The sequence below is a fragment of the Erinaceus europaeus genome, chromosome 12 (genome assembly GCF_950295315.1).
Source record: "Erinaceus europaeus chromosome 12, mEriEur2.1, whole genome shotgun sequence".
Taxonomy (NCBI): Eukaryota; Metazoa; Chordata; class Mammalia; order Eulipotyphla; family Erinaceidae; genus Erinaceus; species Erinaceus europaeus.
In genome coordinates this window covers 80,705,276-80,717,917 of record NC_080173.1, presented here as the reverse complement: position 1 = coordinate 80,717,917, position 12,642 = coordinate 80,705,276, and positions in this window count along the sequence as shown.

Below are 12,642 nucleotides of genomic sequence, written 5' to 3'. Positions count from 1 at the left end.
TGCTTCACCGCCTGTGAAGCGACTCCCCTGCAGGTGGGGAGACGGGAGCTCGAACCGGGATCCTTACGCCAGTCCTTGTGCTTTGCACCACCTGCGCTTAACCCGCTGCGCTACTGCCCGACTCCTATTTAACTTTTTTAAAAATTCATTTGAAATAAGAGTTCCACATAACAGAGAAAGAGAGAAGTCAGAGCATATGTTTACCAGGAATGGAACTGGGAACCTTCAGCATGCAAGTCTAGTATTCTGGCAGTTGAGCTATTTCCCAGGCCTCCTACCTTTTATTGATTTAAAAAAATATATTTATGGGAGTCAGACGGTAGCGACAACAATAATAACCACAACAATAATAACAGCAACAATAATAACCACAACAAGGCTACAACAACAAGAAGGGCAACAAAAGGGGGCAAAAATGGCCTCCAGTAGCAGTAGATTCATGATGCAGGCACTGAGCCCCAGCAATAACCCTGGAGGCAAAAATAATAATAATAATAATAAAATATTAAATATATGTATTTGTGGCCTGGAAGGTGGTGCAGAGGGTACAATGCAGACTCGCAAACATGAGGTTCTGGGTTGGGTCTTTGGCACTGCAGAAGCCAGAGTAATGCTCTGGTTTGTTTTCTCTCACAAATAAAAAGTTTTTTCTCTCACAAAAAAAAGTTTATTTACTGATTGGCTGATTGAGTAGAGACAGAAATTGAGAGGGAAGAGGGAGATAGAGAAGGAAAGAGAAGCGCCTGCACCCCTGTTCCACTGCTCGTGAAATTTCAAGTTGGGGACTAGGGGCTTGAACCTAGGTCCTCTTTTTTTTTTTCTCTTTTCTTCTTCTTCTTCTTCTTCTTCTTCTTCTTCTTCTTCTTCTTCTTCTTCTTCTGCTTCTGCTTCTGCTTCTGCTTCTGCTTCTTCTTCTTTCTATTTTGTTGTCCTTGTTGCCACTGATGTTGGATAGGACAGAGAGAAATTGAGAGGGGAGGGGAAGATAGAGAAGGGGAAAGAAAGACACCTGCAGACCTGCTTCACCGCTTATGAAGCGACTCCCCTGCAAGTGGGAAGCCTGGGGTTCAAACAGAGATCCTTGCCTTTGTGCCATGTGCGATTAACCCACTGCACTACCGCCCAACCCCCTTGAACCTGGGTCCTCACACATTGTAACATGTATGCTCAACCAGAGTGCCACCACCTGGCCCCCAGTTTTTTTCTTTAATATTTTATTTATTTTGTTTAGAGACAGAAAAAATGAAAGGGGAAGTAAGGAAAGAGATTGACACCTACAACACCAATGCCCTGGAGGGAGGGTGGTGCTTTAAGTAAATGTAAAAGTGATTTATGTAAATAGACCGCAGCTTTGAGTGGGATTAAACCAATCCCATGCAGGCATAACGGTGCTTAAACAGGATTAGAGACAGAAGCGCTGGCATACTACCCAACATCCTTGTACACTGTAGTATGTGTGCTAACCAGGTATACCACCTGCTCCCCATCCCCATTTTTTTAAGGTTCTTTTATTTGAATAAAGACAAAGAAATAGACAAAGAGGAGTGGTGTTCTGGTCTCTTCCTCCTCTTTTTTTTTTTTTAACTTTTTAGAGAATGTGTATTATTTATTTATTCCCTTTTGTTGCCCTTATTGTTTTATTGTTGTAGTTATTATTGTTGTTGATGTCGTCATTGTTGGGTAGGACAGAGAGAAATGGAGAGAGGAAGGGAAGACTGAGGGAAAAGATAGACACCTGCAGACCTGCTTCACCGCCTGTGAAGCGAGCCCCCTGCAGTTGGGGAGCCGGGGGCTTGAACCGGGATCTTTACGCCGGTCCTTGGGCTTTGTACCACATGTTTTTAACCCGCCGCTGCATTATGGCCTGACTCCCTCTCTCTCCTCTTTGTCTAATACCTGGGTCTTCATACATGAGGTCTTCCTCAGAACCAGCTGAGGCATCATCTCACTTCCCTGGCCTCTGATTTATTTTTATTTATTTTTTTCAACAGAGCACTGCTCAGCTCTGGTTTATGGTGGTGCAGGCAGGGGATTGAACTGGGACTGTGGAGCCTCAGGCTTGAAAGTCTCTCTCTCTTTATTTTTTAAAAGAATTTATTTATTTATTCATGAGAAAGGTAGGAGGAGAGAGAGAAAGAACCAGACATCACTCCAGTACATGTGCTACCGGGGACTGAACTTGAGACCTCATGCTTGAGAGTCCAATACTTTATCCACTGTGCCACCTCCTGGACCACGAGAGTCTCTGCTTCACTACCCATGAAGCAACTCCCCTGCAGATGGAGAATTGGGCATCCTTACGCTGGTCCTTGCTCTTTGTTCCACCTGCACTTAACCAGCTATGCTACTGCCCAACTCCCTTTTTTATTTATTTTTTTTAAGATTCTATTTATTTATTTATTCATGAAGATAGAAGGAGAGAGAGAGAGAGAGAGAAGGAAAGAACCAGACGTCACTCTGGTCCATGTGCTGCCGGAGATTGAACTCAGGACCTCACGATTGAGAATCCAATGCTTTATCCATTGTGCCACCTCCCGGACCACAAGATTTAATTAATTATTAATTAAAATATTTTTTCTTTTGTTGCCTTTGTTATTTTATTGTTGTAGTTATTATTGTTGTTGTTACTGATGTCGTCACTGTTGGATAGGACAGAGAAAAATGGAGAGAGAAGAGGAAGACAGAGGGGGGAGAGAAAGATAGATACCTGCAGAACTGCTTCACCACCTGTGAAGCGACTCCCATGCAGGTGAGGAGCCGGGGGCTCAAACCAGGATCCTTACTCCAGACGTTGCTCTTTGTACTTTTTGCGCTTAACCCACTGCCTACCGCCCAACTCCTGATTTGATTATTTATTAATGAAAGAAGGAGAGAGTGAAAACCAAAGCATCTTTCTGTAGATTAAAATCTGGGCCTTCCCTCAGTTCCTTGCTCTGTCTTGGGATCAAGTTTGAACCTGAAATCAGATTTATGGCAAACGAAGGAAGTATTATGGTCCAAGGCCTCTCCTTGTCCCTGACTTTTTTTTTTTTTCCATCAGGGTTATTGCTGGGGCTCTGTGCCTGGATGAAGAATCCACGGCTCCTTGTAGCCTTTTTTTTTTTTTTTTTTTGCTTTTATTTTATAGGACAGAGATAAATTCAGAGGGGGAGAGGGAGATGAGGAGGGAGGATAGATAATATAATGGTTATGCAAAGAGACTCTCATGCCTGAGGCTCCAAAGTCTCAAATTCAATCCCCACACCACCATAAACTAGAGTTGAGCAGTGCTCTGGTAAAAGAAAGAAAAGAAAAAGAGAAAGAAAGAAAGAAAGAAAGAAAGAAAGAAAGAAAGAAAGAAAAACAAAAGAGAGAGGGAGAGATAGAGACACCTGCTGCCCTGCTTCACTACTTGTAAAGCTTCCCCCCTGCAGGTGGGGACCAGGGCTTGAACTCAGGTCCTTGTACATGGTAATTACTGTGCCACTGCCTAGCCCCATCCCTGGCCTTCTATCTCTAGTAGCAGATAGGGGAGGGAAAGGCCCAGTCCTAGATAAAACACCTTATCTGCTCAGGGCTGTGAAGTCTCATCTTCAATTTGAAAAAAAAAAAAGGAGAGAAAAGGAAAGAAATTGATCTTATAGTTACTCCACACACCCCTGGAGGTACTCAGCTGAGTTCAGCTGAGAATGGCAGTGTGGGACAGAGATGTGCAATGTCAGCATCAGATAACTAAGAGATCATCTATGTGACCCTCTTATTTTGCAGATGGAGAGAGGCCTAGGGTGCATCTTACTGGCTATCATCCCTTCTCTTCTGGTTAGTTCTACTCAAACATGTTAGCGGTTGAGAAAGGAAGAACATGCCCTCTGTTACAGACCCCTAGAGTCATGTTAGTGAGGTAGGGGGGTTGGCTCCTGCAGTCTGGGGGCTTGGGTTTCTGCCCAACTCTCTAATACACTGGAGAACTCTAAAAACAAAGGAGGGAGTAGGGTGGTCCAGCTGAGTAGGTATCTACTATAATAATTAGGGAGGGTAGGGGCTGGGGAGATAGCATAATAGTTATGCAAAAGACTTTCATGCCTGAGGGCCCAGGTTCAATCCCCAGCACCACCATGAGCCAGAGCTGAGCAGTTCTTCTTCTAGCGTTTGCCCTTCTTCCGTAGCCAGTCAACAGCATCAGGTTGAGCCTGATGTAAAGTTTCGAGACCTCCTTTGAATCTGGAGAGGTGGCAGTCATTGACTATGTGGGTCATAGTCTGTCTGTAGCCGCAGGGGCAGTTCCGGTCGTCTCTGGCTCCTCAGCGATGGAACATAGCGGCGCACCGGCCATGGCCTGTTCGATAGTGATTGAGGAGGGCCCAATCATAACGTGCTAGGTCAAAGCCGGGTTGACGCTTGCAGGGGTCTGTGCTCTGGTCTTTCTCTCTGTATCTCCATTATTAAAATAAATAAGGTTAGGGCAGGGCGGTGGTGCACCAGGTTAAGCTCACATAGTACGAAGTACAAAGATTGGCGCAAGGATCCCAGTTCGAACCCCGGCTCCCCACCTGCAGGGCAGTCGCTTCACAGACAGTGAAGCAGGTCTGCAGGAGTCTATCTTTCTCTTCCCCTCTCTGTCTTCCCCTCCTCTCTCCATTTCTCTCTGTTCTATCCAACAACAACGACAACAATAAACAAAAGGGGGGAAAAATTAAAAAGAGAGAGTGACCACAGCACTGAAACTTCCTCCAGTTCAGTAGAGGTTGGGCTCAAACCTGGGTTGTAAACAATGACAAAATATATTACCAACCCTTAGAAGTGGCTCGCTTCATTCCTGTCCCACATCTTGGAATCTGAGTCTATGCCCAAAGTTTGGCGTCGTGCGAAGATTATAGCGGTTTTGAAACCAAAGAAAGACCCAACACTGGCCGCCAGCTATAAACCAATTTCTCTCCTCTCTGTGTGTTACAAACTCCTTGAGAGGCTGCTTCTGTCACGTATTTCTCATCTTACAGAGAAATTCCTATCACCCGCCCAGGCTGGTTTCCACCCAGGAAGATCTACCTGCGAACAAGCCCTGGCCCTCTCAACTTACATTGAAAATGGATTCCAGAAGAATTTAAAGACAGGTGCTGTCTTTGTTGATCTCACAGCAGCCTATGACACGGTCTGGCACCGTGGTCTCCTAGTCAAGATCTCAAGATGCCTGCCTCCATGGGTGGCCAATACTATATCGTTTCTTCTCCAAAACAGAAGTTTCCAGGTACATCTGGGTGACAAGTCTAGCAGATGGAGACTTGTCTCAAGTGGCCTCCCCCAGGGCTCTGTTCTGGCTCCTACGCTATTTAATATTTACATCAATGACCTCCCAGAAACTTCTTCAAGGAAGTTCATCTACGCTGATGACATCTGCTGTGCAACTCAGGCATCAAAGTTCGACATCCTCGAGGAAACACTCATGAAAGACATGTCTCTGATATCTGATTACTGTAAAAAATGGCGACTAATCCCTAGCACTGCAAAAACGGTATAATCTGTTTTCCATCTACACCATGCCTCGGCCTCGCGTGAGCTTAATGTGCAGCTTGACGATACGAGAATCCGGCATGAAGCCCAGCCAGTCTATCTTGGCGTTACTCTCGATCATACTCTGTCATTTCACAAACATCTCATAAAAACTGCAGCAAAGGTGGGCGCGAGGAATAACATCATTGCAAGACTGGCCAGCTCCTCATGGGGCGAAGGCGCTTCCACACTACGATCATCATCTCTGGCATTATGCTATTCCACTGCAGAATACTGTGCCCCAGTATGGTTCCGTAGCCCCCATGTCCACTTGGTCGATCCCAAATTGTATTCCTCCATGAGGATAATTTCTGGAACCATCCGTTCCACCCCAGTTCCATGGCTGCCAGTTCTTAGCAATATCGCCCCGCCAGATATTCGTCGGGATGCGGCATCATCTAAGTTCATTTCCCACATCTACGCTCAACTGGACCTGCCAATATACGCGGATATCTTCGCCCACCCTGTCCAACGCTTGACGTCTCGTCACCCAATCTGGTCCCCTACGCCTACACTGAACTTCTCTGTTCCAGTCTCTTGGAAACAGAGCTGGCAGTCAGCTGAGGTAAAGAACAAACACCTCATCCCAGACCCCTGCAAGCGCCAACCCGGCTTTGACCTAGCACGTTATGATTGGGCCCTCCTCAATCGCTATCGAGCAGGCCACGGCCGGTGTGCCGCTATGTTCCATCGCTGGGAAGCCAGAGAAGACCCGAACTGCCCCTGCGGCTACAGACAGACTATGACCCACATAGTCAACGACTACCACCTCTCCAGATTCGAAGGAGGTCTCGAAACTTTACATCAGGCTCAACCTGATGCTGTTGACTGGCTACGGAAGAAGGGCAAACGCTAGAAGAAGAAGCCTTCTTAAAAGGACTTTCTTCTTTGAGGTTGGATCGTGGCACACCCAGATGAGTGCACACCTTACCATGTGCAAGGACCTGGGTTCAAGCCCCTGGGTTCAAGCCATGTGTAAGAAGGAAGCTTCATCAGTGGTGAAGTAGTGCTGTAGGTATCTTTATTTCACTCTCTCTCTTTTTTTAAGTAAATTTATTAAATTTTGATTGATTTTTGTTCTTTTTAAATTTTTATTATCTTTTTTAATTTTTAAAAAATATTCATTTATTCCCTTTTGTTGCCCTTGTTGTAGTTGTTGTTGTTATTGATGTCGTCATTGTCAGATAGAACAGAGAGAAATGGAGAGAAGAGGGGAAGACAGAGCAGAGGAGAGAAAGATAGACACCTGCAGACCTGCTTCACTGCCTGTGAAGTGACCCCCCTGCAAGTGGAGAGCCGGGGCTCTAACCGAGATCCTTACTCTGGTCCTTGTGCTTTGCATCTGGTGTGCTTAACCTGCTGTGCTACAGCCCGTCTCCCAATTTTTATTATCTTTATTCATTGAATACAGACAGCCAGAAACCAGGGAGGGAGAGGTAGACACCTGGGGCCCTGCTTCACCACTTGTGAAGCATCCCCACTGCAGGTAGCTTGAATCCAGATCCTTGCACACTGTGACATGTGAGCTCAATGACGTACACCACCACCTGACTCCCAGTGTCTTTTATCTCCCCTCTCCTCTCATTTTCTGTCTATGCAATGAATGAATACATTAAAGAACTTTTTTCTACAGTCTTGGATATAAAGTACATGTATAATTACCACTTTATCCATCAGATTGAAACTTCTTTTTTTTTTTAAAAAAAAAAGATTTTTATTTATTTATGAGAAAGATAGGAGGAGAGAGAAAGAACCAGACATCACTCTGGCACATGTGCTGTCAGGGATCGAACTCAGGACCTCATGCTTGAGAGTCCAAAGCTTCACCACTGCACCACCTCCGGGACCACAGACTGAAACTTCTGATGGAAGTATGGAAGTAGAAATTTCCAGAGAGTGAATCACTGAGCATTGTACACTATCTAAAGTGCTCTAGTGAAAATAAAAAAAATAATAATGTGCTTTGATGACCACCACCTTCTAGCAACAGCCAGGTGAAGTTAGATAAATAAGTATTTTTGAGAAAAGAAGCTACTGAAATTCAGTAGTGTGAAAGTAAAATGATGGGGGGAGAGCTAGCATAGTGGATATGCAAAGAGGCTCTAATGCCTGACTCAAAGTCTCAGGTTCAACCTCTAGCACCATCATAAGCCAGAGCTGAGCAGTATTCTGGAAAAAATAAAAATAAAATAAAAAGTAAGGGCTAGGGAGACAGCATAATGGTTCTGCAAAAGACTTTAATGCCAGGGCTGGGTGGTGGCACACCTGACTGAGTGCACATGTTGCAGTGTTTAAGAACCTGGGTTCAAGCCCCTGGTCCCCACCTGCAGGGGGAAAGCTTCACTAGTGGTGAACCAGTGTTGTAGGTGTCTCTCTGTCTCTCTCCCTCACCCCCCCCCATTTCTGGCAAGCTCTATCCAATTAATAATGATAATTAAAAAATTTTAAGGGAGTCAGGTGGTAGCGCAGCAGGTGAAGCACACGTGGGGTTAAGAGCATGTGGCGCAAAGCGCAAGGACCAGCACAAGGATACCAGTTCAAGCCCCCAGCTCCCTGCCTGCAGGGGAGTCGCTTCACAGGTGGTGAAGCAGGTCTGCAGGTGTCTATCTTTCTCTCCCCCTCTCTGTCTTCCCCTCCTCTCTCCATTTCTCTCTGTCCTATCCAGCAATGATGACATCATTAACAACAACAATAATAACTACAACAATAAAAAACAAGGACAATGACAGAGGACCTAGTAGAGGTTGTATTGTTATGTGGAAAACTTGAGAAATGTTTTGTACAAACTATTGTATCTGCTGTGGAATGTAAAACATTAGTCCTCCAATAAAGAAATTAAAATAAATAAATAAAATTTAAAAATCCATAAAAACAACAAGGGTAACAAAAGGGAAAATAAATTTAAAAAATTAAAAAAGATGGCAGAAGGTAGAAAGCATAATGGTTATGCAAACAGAATCTCATGCCTGAGGCTCCAAAGTCCCAAATTCAATCCCCTGCACCACCATAAGCCAGAGCTGAGCAGTGCTCTGGTAAAAAATAAATAAACTAAATAAAATAAAAAATAAGGGCAGAGGGTAGATGGCATAATGGTTATGCAAACAGACTCTCATGCCTGAAGCACCAAAGTCCCAGGTTCAATCCTTCGCACCACCATAAGCCAGAGCTGAACAGTGCTCTGGTTAAAAAATAAAAATAAAATAAAAAAGAGAAGTTGTTTTTTTTTTTAAAAAAAAAGACTTTAATGCTTGAGGCTCTTGAGGTCCCAGGTTTGATCCCCAGCCCCACCATAAACCAAAGCTGAGCAGTGCCCTGGTCTTTCTCCTGTATCTTTCTCTCATTAAAATAAAAATAAATAAAAAATAAAAAAGTAAAGTGACTTGGAGAAAAAAGACAAAGTAGAGGTTGCAGACTTAGGCTAATGCCCCACCCCCAACTGACAGCCTTCCCTATACACAGAGCAATCAGAACTTGCTTCCTTTCCAACTCTCCTAACTCATTTTACCCAGTCAGGTTCAGTGTCCCTTAAAGGCACATAGCACCCAGAGCACTACTCACATCCTTTCCTGCTTTAAATGTTAAAAGCTGAGGCCCCACACCTATGGACATCTAATCTTTGACAAAGGGGCCCAGACTATTAAATGGGGAAAACAGAGTCTCTTCAACAAATGGTGTTGGAAACAGTGGGTTGAAACATGCAGAAGAATGAAACTGAATCACTGTATTTCACCAAATACAAAAGTAAATTCCAAGTGGATCAAGGACTTGGATGTTAGACCACAAACTATCAGATACTTAGAGGAAAATATTGGCAGAACTCTTTTCCGCATAAATTTTAAAGACATTTTCAATGAAACGAATCCAATTACAAAGAAGACTAAGGTAAGTATAAACCTATGGGACTACATTAAATTAAAAAGCTTCTGCACAGCAAAAGAAACCACTACCCAAACCAAGAGACCCCTCACAGAATGGGAGAAGATCTTTACATGCCATACATCAGACAAGAGGTTAATAACCAACATATATAAAGAGCTTGCCAGACTCAACAACAAGACAACAAATAACCCCATCCAAAAATGGGGGGAGGACATGGACAGAATAGTCACCACAGAAGAGATCCAAAAGGCTGAGAAACACATGAAAAAATGCTCCAAGTCTCTGATTGTCAGAGAAATGCAAATCAAGACAACAATGAGATATCACTTCACTCCTGTGAGAATGTCATACATCAGAAAAGGGAACAGAAGCAAATGCTGGAGAGGGTGTGGGGTCAAAGGAACCCTCCTGCACTGCTGGTGGGAATGTCAATTGGTCCAACCTCTGTGGAGAACAGTCTGGAGAACTCTCAGAAGGCTAGAAATGGACCTAGCCTATGACCCTGCAATTCCTCTCCTGGGGATATATCCTAAGGAACTCAACACACCCATCCAAAAAGATCTGTGTACACATATGTTCTTGGCAGCACAATTTATAATAGCCTAAACCTGGAAGCAACCCAGGTGTCCAACAACAGATGAGTGGCTGAGCAAGTTGTGGTCTATATACACAATGGAATACTACTCAGCTGTAAAAAATGGTGACTTCACCGTTTTCAGCCGATCTTGGATGGACCTTGAAAAAATCATGTTGAGTGAAATAAGTCAGAAACAGAAGGATGAATATGGGATGATCTCACTCTCAGGCAGAAGTTGAAAAACAAGGTCAGAAAAGAAAACACAAGTAGAACCTGAAATGGAATTGGCATATTGCACCCAAGTAAAAGACTCTGGGGTGGGTGGGTGGGGAGAATACAGATCCATGAAGGATGATAAATGACATAGTGGGGGTTGTATTGTTAAATGGGAAACTGGGGAATGTTATGCATGTACAAACTATTGTATTTACTGTTGAATGTAAAATATTAATTCCCCAATAAAGAAATAAATTTAAAAAAATGTTAAAAGCTTTTCACTGGCTCCCCTTCTCAACATCTGTACTCCAGAACAAAGTTTATTTTCCTTTTCATTTTTTACTTGAGGCCTTAAGGCCAGCCTAGCTCACCTTCTTCAGTTCCCCCAATTTCATTTACTTGTAAATTTCATTTACTTGTAAATTACAAGTGATTCTTTTTCTCTTTTTGCCAGAGTACATTTCAGCTCTGATTTATGGTGGTGTCCAGGGTTGAAGCTGCGACCTCGACCTCGGAGACTCGGCATGAAAACCTTTTGCTGAATCACTATGATACCCACCCACCCCCTTTTCCCTTAACTCCTGATAAATGGCAGGGAAATGCCTCCAGTGCTTACCAATGGCTTCCTGAGTTTGCGGATACCATACCGTTCTCTACTCTCCCTGCCAGAACTCACTAGTAAGACTTAGTAAAATGGTCCTAGGACAGCAGGCTCTGACCTCACTTCTCAGTTCCCCAAACCCTGAAAATGTGACCGGCTGTCAAGTGTCTGGCAGCTGGCTGCACCAGACCCAGCTCGCCTTTTTGTTGTGTAGCCTGGGTCCAGCTCCCTCCTCCACTGTCAAATAGGGCAACGTGGAACAGGCAGAATGAAGGTTCTGCAAAACACTTCCGTGCCTGAGGCTGCAAGGCCCTGGGTTCCAATTCCCAGCAACACCACTAGCCAAAGTTGAGCTATGCTCAGCTTAAAATCAAATAAATAGGGAGTCCGGCGATAGCACAGCAGGAAACCCGCACAGCACAAGGACCGGCATAAGGATCCCTGTTCGAGCTCCCCCGCTGCAGGGGAGTTGCTTCACAAGTCTGCAGGTGTCTGTCTTTCCCCCTCTCTGTCTTCCCCTCCTCTCTCCATTTCTGTCCTGTCCAACAACGACATCAATAAGAACAATAACTACAACAATAAAACAACAAGGGCAACAAAAAGGGAATAAATAAATTAAATAAATAAACCAAATAAGTGGGGGGAACGGTGGTGGCACACCTGTTACAATGCACCAGGACCCAGGTTCCCACGTGTAGGGGAAAGCTTTGTGAGTGGCGAAACAGTGCTGCAGGTATCTCTCTGTCTTTTAAAGAGGTCAGTCTTTTTCTCAAAGAAGCCTCGTTTTTTTTTTTTCCAGACTTCCTTCAATTTTGTTATTTCTTTTTTTAAATTTTTTTATTTAAGAAAGGATTAATTAACAAAACCATAGGGTAGGAGGGGTACAACTCCACACAATTCCCACCACCCAATCTCCATATCCCACCACCTCCCCCGATAGCTTTCCCATTCTCTATCCCTCTGGGAGCATGGTCATTGTGGGTTGCAGAAGGTAGAAGGTCTGGCTTCTGTAATTGCTTCCCTGCTGAACATGGGCGTTGACTGGTCGGTCCATGCTCCCAGTCTGCCTCTCTCTTTCCCTAGTAGGGTGGGTCTCTGGGGAAGCTGAGCTCCAGGACACATTGGTGGGGTCTTCAATCCAGGGAAGCCTGGCTAGCATCCTGATGGCATCTGGAACCTGGTGATTGAAAAGAGAGTTAACATACAAAGCCAAACAAATTGTTGAGCGCCTCGTTTTTTGTTTTTTGTTTTTAAGAGATGAAGAAAGACATAGACATACCAGAGCACTGCTCAGCTCTGGCTTATTGTAGTACTGGGGACTGAACCTGGGACTTTGGAGCCTCAGGCATGACAGTCTCTTTGCATAACCATTATGCTATGTATCCTGGCAGTCTCTATTCAGTAAACAAAGATAATAAAAATGTAAAAAACAGATAAATAAAAATAAATGTAGGGCTATAGTGCCGGCATGGGAGGACCCATTTGATGGAGTGTGTTAAGGCCGCGGGCAGGGAGGCGCCCTTAGCGGCTCCAAACTGAGTCTAGTGGGCCGGTTCCTGCACTTCCTTCTCCTGAGCCACCCTGCACCAGCACTCCCACGCCCCGGGCTACCCGACACCCGCCCAGCCGCACCCCGGCCCAACTTCGGCGGGAAAGCTGGGCGAGGAGGGCGCGGAGGGTCACGCTAACGGCGCAGATTAGAGACTGCGTGGCCACTTGGCAGATTTGCAATAGGAAACAGAGGGCTTTTGTGGGGGGTGACGCTAAGCAAGGGCAGCGCTAGACTAGTCTCCACCCAAGGTCAAGGCGCCCGCCCGAGGGCAGCCAAGCCGCAAGGACGCCT